The 18,061-nt window shown below is 42.4% G+C and overlaps 1 protein-coding gene across 1 annotated transcript in view; it reads right to left on the minus strand.

Moving 5' to 3' along the window:
• Window positions 1–18,061, minus strand: part of agbl4 (AGBL carboxypeptidase 4) — a 348,562-nt gene that overhangs the window by 99,567 nt on the left and 230,934 nt on the right. The gene's annotated exons all lie outside the window — the stretch shown is intronic.

Here is an 18,061-nt window from a genome sequence, read left to right on the forward strand (position 1 = left end):
AGTCCAGATGCGCCAGAGCTTCTCTGTCCAGCGCAGCCGGAGTCTCCCGCCTGTCCGGCGCTGTCAGAGCTTCCGCCCCTCATTCCAGAGGCGCCGCCTGAGCTGTCCGTCTGCCCAGCGCCATCTGAGATGTCCGTCTGTCCAGCGCTGCCAGAGCTCCCGCCCCTCATTCCAGAGGCGCCAGAGCCCCTCATCCCAGAGGCGCCAGAGCCCCTCATCCCAGAGGCGCCAGAGCCCCTCATCCCAGAGGCGCCAGAGCCCCTCATTCCAGAGGCGCCAGAGCCCCTCATTCCAGAGGCGCCAGAGCCCCTCATTCCAGAGGCGCCAGAGCCCCTCATTCCAGAGGCGCCAGAGCTCCTCAGTCCAGCGCTGCCAGAGCCTTCCTCTCCAGCGTTGCCAGTGCCGCCCGTCTGCCCAGCGCCGCCAGTGCCGCCAGTCTGCCCAGCGCCGCCAGTCTGCAAGGAGCCGCCAGGGCCGCCATTCTGCCAGGAGCCGCCAATCTGCCAGGAGCCGCCAGTCTGCCAGGAGCCGCCAGTCAGCCAGGATCGTCAGATCCGCCAGTCAGCCAGGATCCGCCATTCAGCCAGGATCCGCCAGTCAGCCAGGATCTGCCAGAACTGCCACCCCTCAGGCACCCCTCAGTCCAGGTGGGCCCTTTGTTGGGGTTAGTAGGCCTGGGTCGGCGGCGAGGGTCGCCAATCAAGGGACGCGAAGGAGGTGGACAGAGACTATGTTGGAATGGGGTCCACGTCCAGCGCCAGAGCCGCCACCGTGGACAGACGCCCACCCAGACCCTCCCCTATGGATTTAGGATTTAGGTGGCGGCCGGGAGTCCGCTCCTTTGGTGGGGGTACTGTCACGCCCTGGCCTTAGTATTCTGTGTTTTCGTTATTATTTTGGTTAGGCCAGGGTGTGACATGGGGATTTATGTGGTTTGTTATGTCTGGGGTTGTTTGTAGTTATGGGATTGTGGTTAGAGTAGTACTCTAGGTAAGTCTATGGTTGCCTGGAGTGGTTCTCAATCAGAGACAGGTGTTTATCGTTGTCTCTGATTGGGAACCATATTTAGGCAGCCATATTCTGTAGGTCTCTTGTGGGTGATTGTTCCTGTCTCTGTGTTTGTTGCACCAGATAGGGCTGTTTCGGTTTTTTCACATTTCTTGTTTTGTAGATTGTTCATTGTTCATGTTTATTAAAGATGTTTACAAGTAACCACGCTGCATTTTGGTTCGCCTCTCTTTCCCCAGAAGAAAACCGCTTCAATAGCGGAGATTGGAGTATCTGTCCATAGGACCACTTTAAGCCGTACACTCCACAGAGCTGGGCTTTATGGAAGAGTGGCCAGAAAAAAAGCCATTGCTTAAAGAAAAAAATAAGCAAATATGTTTGGTGTTTGCCAAAAGGCATGTGGGAGACTCCCCAAACATGTGGAAGAAGGTACTCTGGTCAGATAAGACTAAAATTGAGCTTTTAGGCCATCAAGGAAAACGCTATGTCTGGCGCAAACCCAACACTTCCCATTACCCCGAGAACATCATCCCCACAGTGAAGCATGGTGGTGGCAGAATCATGCTGTGGGTATGTTTTTCATGGGCAGGGACTGGGAAACACATCAGAATTGAAGGAATGATTGATGTCGCTCAATAAAGGGAAATTCTTGAAGGAAACCTGTTTCAGTCTTCCAGAGATTTGAGTCTGGGACAGAGTTTCACCTTCCAGCAGGACAATGACCCTAAGCATACTGATAAAGCAACACTTGAGTGGCTTAAGGGGAAATATTTAAATGTCTTGGAATGGCCTAGTCAAAGCCCAGACCTCAATCCAATTGAGAATCTGTGGTATGACTTAAAGATTGCTGTACACCAGCAGAACCCATACAACTTGAAAGAGCTGGAGCAGGTTTGCCTTGAAGAATGGGCAAAAATCCCAGTGGCTAGATGTGCCAAGCTTATAGGGACATACTCTAGGATACTTGCAGTTGTAATTGCTGCAAAAGGTGGCTCTACAAAGTATTGACTTTGGGGGGTGAATAGTTATGCACATTCAAGTTTCCAGTTTTTTTGTCTTATTTCAAGTTTGTTTCACAATAAAAAATATTTAGCATCATGTTGTGTAATTCAAATGATACTACTACAACCCCCCCAGATTAATTCCAGATTATAAGGCAACAAAACAGGAAAAACGCCAGGGGTACCACTGTAGCCATGAAATACTTTGGCTTTCGTCTAATGTGGTACTGCATCTTCCATTCATTCTTATGCAAAGAAGACTACACAGGCCGTAAACAGTGTAACTCCCTGTTGCTGTGGCCTGCAGAGTGGGTCAGACTGGCTGCCAGTGAAGGGGCTGATTTGAGCCCAGCATGGAGTGGAGGAGGATGTGCTACAGAAGGCATGGGAATGCACACTGTGCCTGTGCAGGCTGGGAGGGACACATCATTAGAAACGCCATTAGTAGAATAGGGACTGGCGGCTAGAAACCCTCCAGATCCTGCTCAAACACACTCGCCAGTGGTCCTGCTTCCCTCTAATGGGTTAATTTGTAACTCTTTGATTGAGTGGACCCAGAATTCATTGAACCACCAGTCACTTTAATGGAGCCAGTCAGAGACTGTCTGTTAGCAAACACATCAGATAAAAACGGTCTTCTAAATGGCAGGAGGAGTAGAGCAGCGGAATATGTAAGGGCAAAAAAGAGAAAGTAAAAAAATAAACTTGAATGAAATTCTGCTAGAGAATTCCCTTTTATCTTTAAGAGACATTATTTCATGGCCCATCGCAGATTCTGCTTGGTGCTTTATTCCACTACTGACACTGGCTGACCTATGCAAGGAATTTTAATCAATAGGTATTTGACTTAAAGATGGAATCCACATTAGGAAAAACAGTGCCACTGTCCTCCCCAGCACCTTAATTATTGTTTTTGAGCAGTGTGGGGAAAAAATGGCAGTACATATTCTGCTGTTCTATCGCACGTGCAATGACGTCCGAGGGGAGAAAACGGGGTTTGTTGTTGGCAGTAAGTTTTTGTTGTCGGAATATCACAAACAGACGTTTGGATTCCAGCTTTAAGTGGACACTGCCATCTTTGTGGGTTTGAGCATTTTATATTGAACCTGGGATAAATCATTCTTGTTGACTAAATCATCTGGAAGAAACTCTGGTATAATCCTTTCCAATTCAAAGGACAGAAATCACAAATCAGTCTGAATACTAGCCTAACCTCTGCAACGCATATTTAGTTTCCCATCAGGAGTGCCTAAACTAGATGTTTTGTATTGACATTCAGACTTTGCCTATTTTGGGGAAACACTGGTCATGTTCCCAAACCAGCTCTCTGCAAAGCAGACTGATTGCATGGACATGTCAGTTACTAATTTACTGTGCCAAATCAACATGAGAGAATTGGGCTGCATTGTTCAATAAATTATAGAATATGTTTCCTTCTCCGCCTCCTTAATTGCATTTCAAAGTTATAATTATGCAGATCGAGGTCTACGGGACACTCACCATTTTCCAGTGGGGATGTTGTATGCTGGAATAGTTTGTTTTATTAGTAGCAATCGATGGTAAATGTTAATGAAGTGTTAATGTGACTGGTAGTAAACATTTCATTATTCGTAGGGTCTAATACATTTTAAGAACTAGCACACTTTGTACTTGGTCCTTTCAGAAAACAATAACTGGAAAACAAAATACAGTATATTGAAGGTGGAACATTCAGAAATCACTCCACCATTCCCTGATTGCAAAAATGTGAATAGTTCGTCCTAATTTCAGCTTATGTGACAACGCAGCAATGTGTAGTGAAAAGAATCATTGTACTGAAACGCATCTGAACCGCTGTGAAATATTGTATCACCTGTGTATCACCTGTGGTCATGAGCAGCCTTGTGATTCTCTTTAATTAAGGTAATATTTAAATGTTTGAGCCGTTCTGCATGATCTCCCTCCCTCACAGCATGGCTGGGCTGGGACGGGCCCCCCCCTGGGCTCCACAGGCAAATACTCTGCTCCTTATCTCTTCAAAGCATCTTCTGCTCAACTCCATGACTACACTGCTATCTGGAAACATGAAGGTTATGAACTGACTCATCTAATCCCCAATAAGTCTGAGTAATGCAGGGCTCACCAGGGCTACGATTGGCACCTTTTACACAATACATGCTGCCACACAGGCCACCATATTCCACTCTCCAATACATTCCCTTTGAAGCCTGTATATGTTTGTTGTTGTTATTGTTTTCCCACTTCAAATGGGGTAAAAGTGCAACTTCTGTCCTCTCAAAGCAAGGCAATTTACTTCACAGGCCAAAAACAAAGAGACAGTAATAAAAAGGAAAACAATTGCTTTTTCATTTAATTTCCACCGGGAAATCTGTTGAGAGAAATAAATGCAATACAATAATAAAGTTAAAGAGGAACCTGTATCTTTCCATTCCCCGTGTACTCCAACACAGGCATGAGAGTCAGTCACATTTAATACTTCTTCATTTCAGCAGTGGCTGAGTGATACTGTAATAATGTTTGTTTTGGTGAACAGGACCCTGCAGCGGCGACACAGTTTGACATTGGCCCTGGGTGCAGAAGGCTGACAGGGTGGGCTGGTGTTAAAGCCTGGAATGACTCTCATGCTGAGGCTCTCTAGTACTACTGTGTTTCTGATCGCCACCCCGTCCACATTAGGAAGATTTAAGTGTCTTATAAAATGTTATACACTCATTTGGACGATGACTAGATTTGTATGCAATGATACAACTAGTATCCCCTCAACCCTATCATCACATGTAGTGGGGCCTATCTCTCTGAATATATGAGTTAATAAAGCACATTAGAGGATAATTTTACTTGTATATGATGACTTATATGTATCCTGGTGTCCTGTAGCCCAGAGCTATGGCCCTTGGATATTCTCAGCACACTCTGGGAGATATTGATGATGCCCCACCTTTCCCTTCCAGCCAAATACTGACAAATTCTCCCTTAGCCTCTCATGTGCCTTTTGTTTAATTAGCAGCCCCAGATGCCTAGATGCTTACCAAATTAGAGACAAGTGGTGCCAACCCAAACCAGATGGGAGCAATCTATTTTCAGATGAGCTGTTTCCTCAGATCCATAATAATCTCCACTGTTGTCCTACAATCTCAACATGCTTTACTTTTCTGAGTGAATGACAAGACCAATCCTGTTATTTTCAAACTGTTATGTAAAATAAACTGAAGCCTGAGAACTGGCCAACAATATAAACAAAAACATGACAAAAACAGTTTACTGTAACCCTTTACAACACATATGACTCAAGACACAGATGTGCTAATTGAACACAGCTTAATGCTACAATTAATAACTCAAAACAGTCATCAATCTTTATGTAAAGACTTTAAAAATGAAAATAGATGTTTGACAATACAGTATATGGGTTATAGCTGAGTGTTGGAAGGCAGTACCTGGACAACAAACAGTGCTCCCACTGAATAAATAATCATTATTCTATTAGAGAAAATGTGATTATTTCTCTGCTGCATTAATTAAATCCCAGCTCTGATTTGTGAGACAGCCCAATCCCCCAAGCTTCACACTCCATTTGCTCATTCACATTTCTGACACAGAGGCGCACCAGAGCAAGACCAAAATAACCATTTAAAATACAAAATCGTAAACAACACATGAATGAAAACCGTTGTCACAGAGATTAATATCAAGAACGTATCATATATTTATATATTGATTATACATTTAAATGTTTGGGAGCTGTGAGATCAAATAGATTAAACTTCTCAGCACGGCCCGTGGTCTGACAGGGGATACATTAGTTGATGGCTGGCAGAGAAGGAGAGAAGGAGGGAAAGAAGGAGAGAGAGGGGGGGGGGGGGGGTGAGGAGGGCGAATGCAATTAGGACGAGGAGGATTTCTTCAAGGGTCCATCTTCAAAAGGGAGGAAAATGGTTTCCTGGCCTGCTCTGTGCCGATACACACAGCAGAAGCATCTGTCTGGGCTCCTCCAGCCAAGCTGTTGACTTAGCAGAGCTGTTTGAATTTGCCACGCTCTCTTGTACGCTGCCGAGAAAAAACAAAGTCTTTGCAGAACAGAATGCAGATATCAACAAGCTCTTCAGGGTGTCCTAATGTGTCCCTAAGCGGCTGACAGGAGAGCTTTGTGGAAGCGCTGAGATACCCATAATCTCCTCACTTAGTTCAAAGGTTACCTCACCACCGTGCTGAGCACGCCCAATAAACCTCTGCACAGCACAGAATCGAAACCCGTATCAACTACAAACCTGCCATATTTCTGCACCACATGCAGGCCTGGCCAGCAAGCAATGCAAATCCTGCTAGGCTCAAAAGGAAAGCGTATAACACTTCTGGATGAGCTATTGCATGATGCGGCCTGTGACACTGGCTAACTCTCCCAACATTTCTGGGTCCTGATACTATTAGGTTGTAGCAGGAAAACGCACACACACACACACACAATTACTCTGCCTTATCGTCATTGGAAAGCTATTAATCTATTTGTTAAATTTTCTCCCATTATTTCTCAAATAATCCCCTTTTACCTCCTCTCTTCATGAATGCTAATGAGTTCCTCTGAACAACAGCGCTCCATAGATTATTCCGATTGGAGCCCCCACATGCTCTCCGTTTCTTATTTTTTCTAATATAATACACATGTGAATGAAGCCTCCAAGATGGAATTGGAAGCTGAAAATGGAGTGCCATTTCATCTAATAAATATAATTCTGTAATTACTTTTCGACAAAGCCTAAAGTCTGCTAAACCCGGGTTGCAGTATAAGAAATTGCCCTGGTACATGGCCGGTACTTATATTTTAGGTAGTACTACTGAACTCTAATATCATAATCAAACCCATTTATTTTCTTTATATTCTCTCATATTTATATCCCCTTCTATTTTCCTTCGTCGAACTTGAGACACACAATTCTATGTTAGTACTTTCCTCCTATTTTCCTCTTCCCTATCTTTTAATTATAGCATTTTGTCTATATCTCTTACCACACAGATGATGTAAACTGAACATCATATATTCCAGGTTTTAATCTAAAATCCTACAGAATCCTTGGAATGTCAAATAAATGATATGGGGTCCACTGTGTAAAATGTTGAATATCCAAATGGGTTAAGGTGCGGTAGAAAAACAATTAAACCAAAATATGAAAGTAATCACTTCGCACCAAGGGATGAGAGCACATGCATAATTTGAAATATATGATTTACTGTAAGGAAATGGAAATGAGTTTTCCACAATTGAAGTCATTCACAGAAACCGAGTACATGTAGGGCTTTGTATTTGTATGTGTGCGTGTTTATGTGTTTGTATGCTTGTATGCTTGATGGGGGCAGGGAATGAGGTTGAGGTGGGGGTCGGGGCAGGGGGGTTCATCAGGAGTGAATGGGGTGTTTGACATTTTTATGAATCACGTCTGTTTGGAAATTAGTCATTAGGCCTGGCTTTATTGTTCAAATTACCAGAGCCGGTCCTTGTCCTGTTTGCCCTTAATTAACAAGCATTCAATTCCCCTATTAATTAGGACAAGCTATTAGCTATTTTACATCACTCTTCATTTAAAGACAATTAAAAGGCTTATTATTAAAAGAATGCCACACAGTTAATTGTTCGAGCAGCGCGGCAAGTGAAGAGATTGCCCTGACAGACTACAGGAGTTGGGAGTCAAAGTAGTCCCTGCAACCTTTCCTGTCTGTCTTGTCTCGTTGTTGGAAAAAGTCTGAATTCCCTCCAGTTCTGCTCTTGTACTCTTCAGGAGGAAATAACTCGTCCTTGCTCCCATCAAACACCTACTGTTCACTTCCAGCCACGTTTGCAGTGGGCAAATTTAAAATAAAAAACTTTAGTTTTGTTCTTGGACAATAGGGATTCGTAGGAGCGGTGGATCTGCATGCTGTATCATTTCAGAGAGGTTCTCCTGGGTGCTGTAGCCAAGCGTTCCCCCTCCCTGTTTGTAGGGGACCATCTCTCTGTGGTACAGTACACAGTGTGCCTGCCTAGCAAACAAAGACTCCTCTGGTGTTCAGTGGGGCAGAAGTTTACCTCTCACAGACAGACCCTCAGACAGTTCTGGGCTTCCAAGTTCTTCATTCAACTTTGACTTTCTTTATATATTTTTTTACATCACTAAACTCTCTAAACAAATACAATGTGTAAACGAAGCCATTACTTTACACTCTAAAAAACACTGGGTTGTTTGGATGACCCAACTGCTGGGTTGCAGCCATTGGATCACTTAGTTGTATTGTTTTCTTTAAAAAGAGCCCTTTTGGATTGTTGATGCTGGGTTACTGATGCTGGGTTACTGAGATATGGCCCAGTGGGTGGGTTAATGCTCCCGCCAAATCCAGAAGATCAAGGTGATCCGGCAAGCTCGTGAATGAGATTGTTGCAGCCATGTAGAATTACTTTTCAACTGACAAATGGGCAAGTCGTTGTGTCTGACCAAAAAAAGATGTGTAAAAAGCTAGCTAGCTAACATGACTAATTATCCATTCAGGTTAAATAGACCAAGTTATCATAATTACATATTAGCTCAATCATTGACAATTGTATTATAGTCCCTGTCTCTGAATTAATTTAACATGATTGTAGATAGTCGGCAAGCTTTTAACTCAAACTTTTAAGGTGGTTCAGTTACTTTATGTTTTTATAGCCTAATTGTTTGTGAGTTAGCTGGCTAACTAGCTCGTCTCAGTCTGGATGCAGACAGTTCCTTTAACATTATATTGAAAATGTTCATCCAAGTTTAGGCTATCCATTTTTACTCTCCTCTTACACAGTGTTAACGTTATGCCTATGTCCCTCACTGCACAGATACTAGCGGCTGCATGGCCCTGAGAGTCCTTCTCCCACCACCAGTCTACTGAATGCAGGTAGCTACATATTGAAATGAAAGCAGTGTCTCAAATGTTCATCCAAGTTGATCCATTTTGGCTGTCCCCTAGATGCTTGTTATGTCTTTGTCCCCCAGATACTAAAGACGACATGATCCTGAAAGTGTTTTTCCCACCACCAGTTTAACGAGTTGGAAGGAAGACTGCCCGCCCAAGAGACGCACAAATATCATACCCCCCAAAAATGCTAACCTCCCATGGGATTGTAATGGTGAGAGGTTAGCATGTTTTGGGGGATGATATTTGTGCATCTGTAACTTTCTCAATCATCATTATTAACAATTTATTCAGGATTACCCTAATCATGGTAGCATCCACAATAATGCACAAGTGTTTAGAAACATATTATATTCTTATTTGCAATAAGTGACTCCAAAATGACAAGACATTATTTACCATTAATTTCTAATGGGCACAAAATAAAAACTAAAACAAACAGCAAATGCATCCAACAAATCTGTTGATGTAGTCATTGCGTGCTATGAATATGGGACCAAATACTTTAATACACATAAGTACATTTGTCCCAATACTTTTGCTCCTGTAAAATGGGGGCACTATGTACAAAAGAGTGCTGTAATTTCGAAACAGTTCACCCAATATGGACTTTAAACTCATAGTCATTGTTTGATTTCAAATCCAAACTTTTATGGCGCCAAAAGAAGAAAAAAATGCTTCACTGTCCCAATAATTAAGGAGGAAACTGTATATCATTCATTTAAAGTCCAACAACAGATGTAGCAATCAAGTATTATAGCCTTAAAAAGGTCCAGACATTTAAGATCGACTGTGTCGACTGTGTCTGGGCTTTGATAAAGACAAAGGTTAGTGTGGGCCAGTAGTGATCGGAAAGCAGGATGTTTGAGACGGATGGGCAGGGAAGAGGAGAGACACAGAGGAGATACCTGAGATGCTCGCTGTCTGTCTGTCCCCACTGAGGTCAGCCTCCCTTACCCAAGGCTTAACGAGTCCAGAGAGCGGCAGGACATGTTGTGATTGACAGAGCAATTACTGCTAACATAGGCCCTGATGGAGCTGGAGACATTTCCAAATAGAATTTCACTATTTCGTTGCATCAGACGCATACAGGAAGGATTTTGTACAGAAGTGAAATCCCTGACGGACTGAAAACAGAGCACCGCTGCTTGCGGAGAACTTCTGTGTTTGTGTTTTTCTCCTATGACAAAAAAACATGTAGGCTACCCTGTCCAAGGTTGGCTTCCTCTAACTTTTGTAACTGTTTTGTTATACTTTTCCTTTTTCCGACTCTTAATTTGTTTGCTCAGTTAGAGGGCTGTCTATTTTTACTTGAAAGCCTGTTAGCTGCTGAGTTTTGAAAAACTGAATTGCTAATTACAGCTCACAGAATTCTGGAGTTGAATAGAAATATCTAAGTGTTTGAATACAACACAAAACCCTGTCTAAAAGTTATTTCGGCATTGTGGCGGATCTATGCTGCTTTTTCACTAACTTCAACTTAGAGGTCTGCGCAGGACTGATTTCTTATCAGTCCCGGTGGGAGGTTGCAGCTTTTCACACCGCAACTACTCTCCGCCAACTTTCGCCACCAGCTCCAGCTGGCTTTCTGTCCAACTCCCACACTCAAGAACTGGTCCCAAACCACAGTCCAGCAATGTTATTTTAGGCATATGACGCAGCTTGCCAGCTATGGTCCCAGCAATTTTGCACCCTATAGGCAATATCAAAATGCACACTACATCTCCAGCTCCATCAGGGCCTATGTTAGCAGTAATTGCCTATGTTAGCAGTAATATTATACTATTTTAACTGAGCCTTTTCCTTTTCAATGATGATCACATTTATATAGAGTCAGCCTACTCTATTTCATTGTGACCACACACACTGAGTATACAAACATTAGGAAAAACTTCCTAATATTGAGTTGCACCCTCTTTTGCCCTCAGAACAGCTTCAATTCATCAGGCGTTCCACAGGGATTTTGGCCCATGTTAACTCCAATACTTCCCACATTTGTGTCAAGTTGGCTGGATGTCCTTTTGGTGGTGAAACATTCCTGATACATGCGGGAAATTGTTGAGAGTGAAAAGTTATTGAGCAAACCGGTGGCCTGGCACCTACTACCATACCCCATTCAAAGGCACTTAAACATTTTGTCTTGCCCATTCACCCGCTGAATGGTACGCATACACAATCCATGTCTCAATTGCCTCAATGGAAAGAGCAGGTGTCTCATTGGAATGTAAACTCATCTGCATGCCCAACTAGGAGAGGAGAGGTAGGCTACTGAACTTGAAGCAGCGAATGCTGAGTGTGTGAAAATGCGACAAAGAGCTGATTTTAATACAATAGGTAGGATAACGCATACAAAGTAGAACGACGACTGTATCCAAATAATCAGCAGAACAAAAAAATATTTTCATCCCAAAGTTGTCTGTCTGACCGCTCATGCCTGCAACTAGAAAAATGTTGACCACGCGCAATGATCTCTGTCTAGATCCGCAGGTCCGTGGGCATTACATAAAGAGAGATGTTTGTAGACAGCAATGCGCTCCTTCTCTTCCCCTCAACCTGGAAGTTCCCAACAGCATATGTGGGTTGAGCTACTCTGCCATTCAGCATGCTCCCAACTAGAAAAAGTATGGATGCCACATGCTGATTTACATGACAAATTCACAAATGTTTTAAATTTGCTTTGGAGAAAAAAGAATGCTTAGTAAATCTTCGCTCAATCAGACTAACAAATAAGTGAACACAGGGGAGCCAGTTGAACATAGCATTGTTAAGAAGGTTAACACCTTGGAAAGAAAAGCAGAGGAAAGTACAGTACTGTACCAGTCAAAAGTTTGGACACACCTACTCATTCAATGGTTTTTCTTTATTTTTACTATTTTCTACATTGTAGAAAAATAGTAAAGACAAACCAACTATGAAATAAAACATATGGAATCATGTAGTAATCAAACAAGTATTAAACAAATCAAAATACAGTTGAAGTCGGAAGTTTACATACACCTACATACGCCAAATACATTTAATTTCACAATTCCTGACATTTAAACAAAGTAAAAATCCCATGTGAAATGTCAGAATAATAGTAGAGAGAATGATTTATTTCAGTTTGTATTTCTTTCATCATATTCCCAGTGGGACAGAAGTTTGTTTACATTCACTCAATTAGAATTTGGTAGCATTGCCTTTAAATTGTTTAACTTGGGTCAAACATTTCGGGTAGCCTTCCACAAGCTTTCCACAATAAGTTTGGTGAATTTTGCCCCATTCCTCCTGACAGAGCAGGTGTAACTGAGTCAGGTTTGTAGGCCTCCTTGCTCGCACACGCTTTTTCAGTTCTGCACACACATTGTCTATGGAATTGAGGTCAGGGCATTGTGATGGCCACTCAAATACCTTGACTTTGTTGTCCTTTAGAATTATGCTTGGGGTCATTGTCCATTTGGAAGACCCATTTGCGACCAAGCTTTAACTTCCTGACTGATGTCTTGAGATGTTGCTTCAATATATCCACATCATTTTCCTACCTCATGATGCCATCTATTTTGTGAAGTGCACCAGTCCCTCCTGCAGCTAAGCACCCTCACAACATGATGCTGCCACCACCGTGCTTCACCGTTGGGATGGTGTTCTTTGGCTTGCAAGCCTCCCCCTTTTTTCCAAACAGTTCTATTTTTCAGACCAGAGTACATTTCTCCAAAAAGTACGATCTTTGTCCCCATGTGCAGTTGCAAACCGTAGTCTGGCTTTTTTTATGGCGGTTTTGGAGCAGTGGCTTCTTCCTTGCTGAGCGTCCTTTCAGGTTATGTCAATATAGGACTCATTTTACTGTGGATATAGATACTTTTGTGCCTGTTTCCTCCAGCATCTTCACAAAGTCCTTTGCTGTTGTTCTGGGATTGATTTCACACCAAAGTAAGCTCATCTCTAGAAGACAGAACGTGTCTCCTTCCTGAGTGGTGTGACGGCTGCGTGGTCCCATGGTGTTTATACTTGAGTACTATTGTTTGTACAGATGAGCATGGTACCTTCAGGCGTTTGGAAATTGCTCCCAAGGATGAACCAGACTTGTGGAGGTCTACAATTTGTTTCTGAGGTCTTGGCTGATTTCTTTTGATTTTCCCATGATGTCAAGCAAAGAAGCACAGAGTTTGAAGGTAGGCCTTGAAATACATCCACAGGTACACCTCCAATTGACTCAAATGATGTCAATTAACCTATCAGAAGCTTCTAAAGCCATGACATCCTTTTCTGGAATTTTCCAAGCTGTTTAAAGGCACAGTCAAGTTAGTGTATGTAAAGTTCTGACCCACTGGAATTGTGATACAGTGAATTATAAGTTAAATAATCTGTCTAAACAATTGTTGGAAAAATGACTTGTGTCAAACACCATGTCGATGTCCTAACCGACTTGCCAAAACTATAGTTTGTTAACAAGAAATTTGTGGAGTGGTTGAAAAACGATTTTTAATGACTACAACCTAAGTGTATGTAAACTTCCGACTTCAACCTTATATTTCAAAGTAGCCACCCTTTGTCTTGATGACAGCTTTGCACACTCTTGGCATTCTCTCAACCAGCTTCATGAGGTAGTCACCTGGAATGCATTTCAATTAACAGGTGTGCCTTGTTGAAAGTTAATTTGTGGAATTTCTTTCCCTCTTAATGCGTTTAAGCCAATCAGTTGTGTTGTGACAAGGTAGGGATGGTATACAGAAGATAGCTGGATCCACAGGTGGGGGTGGAAGGGTGTCGTGGGGCTGGGTGCATCTGCCAGACATGCTGAGGCACAGGGCTGAAGTGGGAAACAGGGTTATGTGATCAAGTGTGCCCATTCAACAGGAGCATCGACATCTGTCATAAGGCGATCAAGGGCAGCCATCGAAACGCCAGGTATCTTCCACAGGAAACTGTCAACATCTGCCAACCCCTGGTCACAGGCTAATGGGGAAAACGTTAGGATGAGATGTCATAGAGCAACAATAAACTACATCGTATCTCACAGCCAGATTCACACTTTTTACACTCCATGTTACCTAAGGGCTGTTCAGATTAGTTGAGATACACTTTATCTCTGTGCTCTGTTCAAATGCTTTGTGTTCAAATGTTTTTGATCTTGACCTGCTGGGAGAAACTATGCCAAATCCTTTGAAATCAAAAAATATAACTTGCTGTGCTGTAAAAAAAACATTATTTTCTACATTGTTCTGAGAGAAAAAGTGGATACCTGAAAATATGGTCTACAAGATGTGTTCAGGGATACAATGGGGAATAGATAGGGTTGGTCATTGGGGACTGCTTTTGGCTATTGATGTCAGTGTTAGAATGTTGCCCAGAATTCAAGCCCTTCCTAACTGTATTTTCAAAGACTGGGCCTGTTTGTGGCTATATGCAGAAATGCAATGACCCTGTGCCATTTATGAAAGGAATTATCCAACAGAACAATTCTGCCAACATTATGTCACACTGCCCATATTTTTTTGACATTTCAATTGTTTTGTCAATTAGCAGACACTCTTATCCAGATAAATTTACATTGGCAGATTTTTCACCTAGTCGGCATGGGGATTCGAAACAGCGACCTCTTGGTTACTGGCCCAGAACTCTTTATCGCTAGGCTACCTGCCGCACATCAAAGGACTGCATGGGGAGGCCTAATCAAACAGAGGCCTACCACATGCAATGCCTGCACCCACTACCACAACCCAGTCCAAAAAAGGGAAAGACAGTGTTTAATATTCTACTGAACCTGTATTGTTTCTGGAGGTTCTGGGTTTTCTATGCAATTACAGAGGTGTGACGAACGGCCAGAGGGCCCTGCTTTACACACTTTATTGCTGTGTGCGAGCAAGAAGGTGTCCTTTATTAAGTCAAGGTACAGCAGGCTACTGGCATTACACAAATATTCACCAGGCTACTGGCATTACACAAATATTCACCAGGCTACTGGCATTACACAAATATTCACCAGGCTACTGGCATTACACAAATATTCACCAGGCTACTGGCATTACACAAATATTCACCAGGCTACTGACATTACACAAATATTCACCAGGCAACTGACATTACACATCTGGCTAAAATATTAATGTAGCTCTGCTGGAATCACTTTCATAGATAACTTTGACGCCTTCTGGAAACAGAATGATGGAGTCCATCCAAATCATCTTGGCTCCTGGACTCTGTCCACACTTTTCAAGGCTGCATTGAAACAATGACTTATCAATGACCCAAGACGAGCTCAGTTAATCCCTACCTTGTGACATTGTGACAATGTACATTATCCTAGGGACGTTGGCAGACACAATGTAAGTAACTTAATTTATGTCCCCCTAATTAACCTGAATTGTTGATCCTACAGCTATTGTATGCAGTAATCACAGTAATCATGAGCCTATGAACCAGAGTTACACTGTTAGCACTGAGGCGGTGTACCCTAGTAGGAAGACCATCAGCTCCAACATAAATAACATGAGCAAGTCTAATTCTGATAAGCTTTCCATGAAAGCATTAAAAACTGTCACACCCTGATCAGTTTCCCCTGTCCTCATTATTGTCTCAACCCCCTCCAGGTGACGCTTTTTCCCCCCAGTGTATTTATCCATGTGTTTCCTGTCTCTCTGTGCCAGTTCCTCTTGTATGTTTCCAAGTCAACCAGCGTTTTCCCCGTTCTCCTGCTTTTTGCATCTCCTTTTTCTAGTCCTCCCCGTTTTGACACTTGCTTGTTTCTGGACTTTGTACCCACCTGCCTGACCATTCTGCCTGCCTTGACCACGAGTCTGTCTGCCTGCCTTGACCACGAGTCTGTCTGCCTGCCTTGACCACGAGTCTGTCTGCCTGCCTTGACCACGAGTCTGTCTGCCACTCTGTACCTCCTGGACTCTGATCTGGTTTTGAACTTTTTGCCTGTCCACGACCATTCTCTTGCCTACCCCTTTGGATTAATAAACATTGTAAGACTCCAATCATCTGCCTCCTGTGTCTGCATTTGGGTCTCGCCTTGTGGACAAGCAACACAGAAAAGTGCTAAAAAATAACCCATATTAACATATGCAGCCTGAGAAACAAGGTCCATGAAGTCAATAACTTGCTTGTAACAGATGACATTCATATTCTGAAACTCACTTAGATAATACCTTTGATAATAGTGGTAGAAATACATGGTTATAACATCTACCAAAAAGACAGAAATACCAACGGGGGCGGTGTTGCGGTCTACATTCAGAACCACATTCCTGTAAAGCTTAGAGAGGAACTCATGTTAAATACTGTTGAAGTAATATGGTACAGGTTCACCTGCCTCACCTTAAGCCCATTCTTGTGGGAAGTGCTAACAGTCAGTATCTGGATAATATGTGTGAAATGCTTGATAATGTATGTGATGTCAACAGAGAAGTATATTTTCTGGGTGATTTAAATATTGACTGGTTTTCATCAAGCTGCCCACTCAAGAAAAAACGTCAAACTGTTACCAGTGCCTGCAACCTGGTTCAGGTTGTCAGTCAACCTACTAGGGTAGTTATAAATAGCACATGAATGAAATCATCAACATGTATTGATCATATATTTACTAATGCTGCAGAAATGTGCTTTAAAGTAGTATCCAAATCCATTGGATGTAGTGATCACAATATAGTCGCCATATCTAGGAAAACTAGAAAAACGTTTTGCAATGATTCATATGTTGATGATGTAAAGAATATTTGCTGGTCTGTAGTGTGTAATGAGGAGCAACCAGACACTGCACTTGACACATTTATGAAATTGCTTATTCCAGTTACTAATAAGCATGCACCCATTAAGAAAATGACTGTAAAAACCCCTTGGATTGATGAGGAATTGAAAAATTGTATGGTGGAGAGGGATAAGGCAAAAGGTAAGACAAATAAGTTTGGCAGCTCAGCTGATTGGTAAATGTACTGCAAATTAAGACATCATGTGACTAAACTAAATAAAAATAAACTATACTAAATAAAAATAAACTATACTATGAATGCCAGTAAAAGCTTTGGAGCACATTACATTTTGGGAAAAAAGGAAAACTCGGGCTCCATCATTCATTGAATCAGATGACTCATTCATCACAAAACCTACTGATATTGCCAACTATTTTAATTACTTTTGATTGGCAAGACAAGCAGATTTAGGTATGACATGCCAGCAACAAACGCTGACACTATACATCGAAGTATATCTGACCAAATTAGACAAGAATTGTACTTTTGAATTCCATAAAGTCCGCGTGGAAAACATTGTTGTCTTTCAATGACAAGTCACCGGGATCTGACCATCTGGGTGGAAAATTGCTGAGGATAATGGCGGACGATATTGCCACATCTTCAATTTAAGCCTACTAGAAAGTGTGTGCCCTCAGGCCTGGAGGGAAGCTAAAGTCATTCCGCTACCCAAGAATAGCAAAGCCCCATTTACTGGTCAAATAGCCGACCAATCAGCCTGTTACCAACAACTAGTAAACGTCTGGAAAAAAATGGTGTTTGACCAGATACAATGCTATTTCACAGTAAACAAATTGACAACAGACTTTCAGCACGCTTATAGGGAAGGACACTCAACAAGCATAGCACTTACAGAAATGACTGATGATTGGCTGAGAGAAATTTATGATAAAATGATTGTGGGGGCTGTCTTGTTAGGCTTCAGTGCAGCTTTTGACATTATCAATCATAGTCTGCTGCTGGAAAAACATATGTGTTATGGCTTTACACCCCCTGCTATAATATGGATAAAGAGTTACTTGTCTGTAACGTATAGTCCCTCTCCAGCCTCTAGGTCATCAGGCTGCTGAGTATCCAGCACACCTGCCACCATCGTCTCGTGCACCTGCGCCTCCTGACACTCACCTGGACTTCATCACCTCCTTGATTATCTTTCCTATATCTGTCACTCCCCTTGGTTCTTTCCTCAGGTGTTATTGACTCTGTTTTCATGTCGGTGCTTTGTTTGTGTTTTGTGTTCATTGTTTCTTTTATTTATTAAAACACTCACTCCCTGAACTTGCTTCCCGACTCTCAGCGTTACATTGTCTAACAGAACACAGAGGGTGTTCTTTAATGGAAGTTTCTCAAACATAATCCAGGTACAATCAGGAATTCCACAGGGTAGCTGTTTAGGCCCTTTACTTTTTT

This window comes from Oncorhynchus nerka, linkage group LG17 (assembly GCF_034236695.1).
Source record: "Oncorhynchus nerka isolate Pitt River linkage group LG17, Oner_Uvic_2.0, whole genome shotgun sequence".
NCBI lineage: Eukaryota > Metazoa > Chordata > Actinopteri > Salmoniformes > Salmonidae > Oncorhynchus > Oncorhynchus nerka.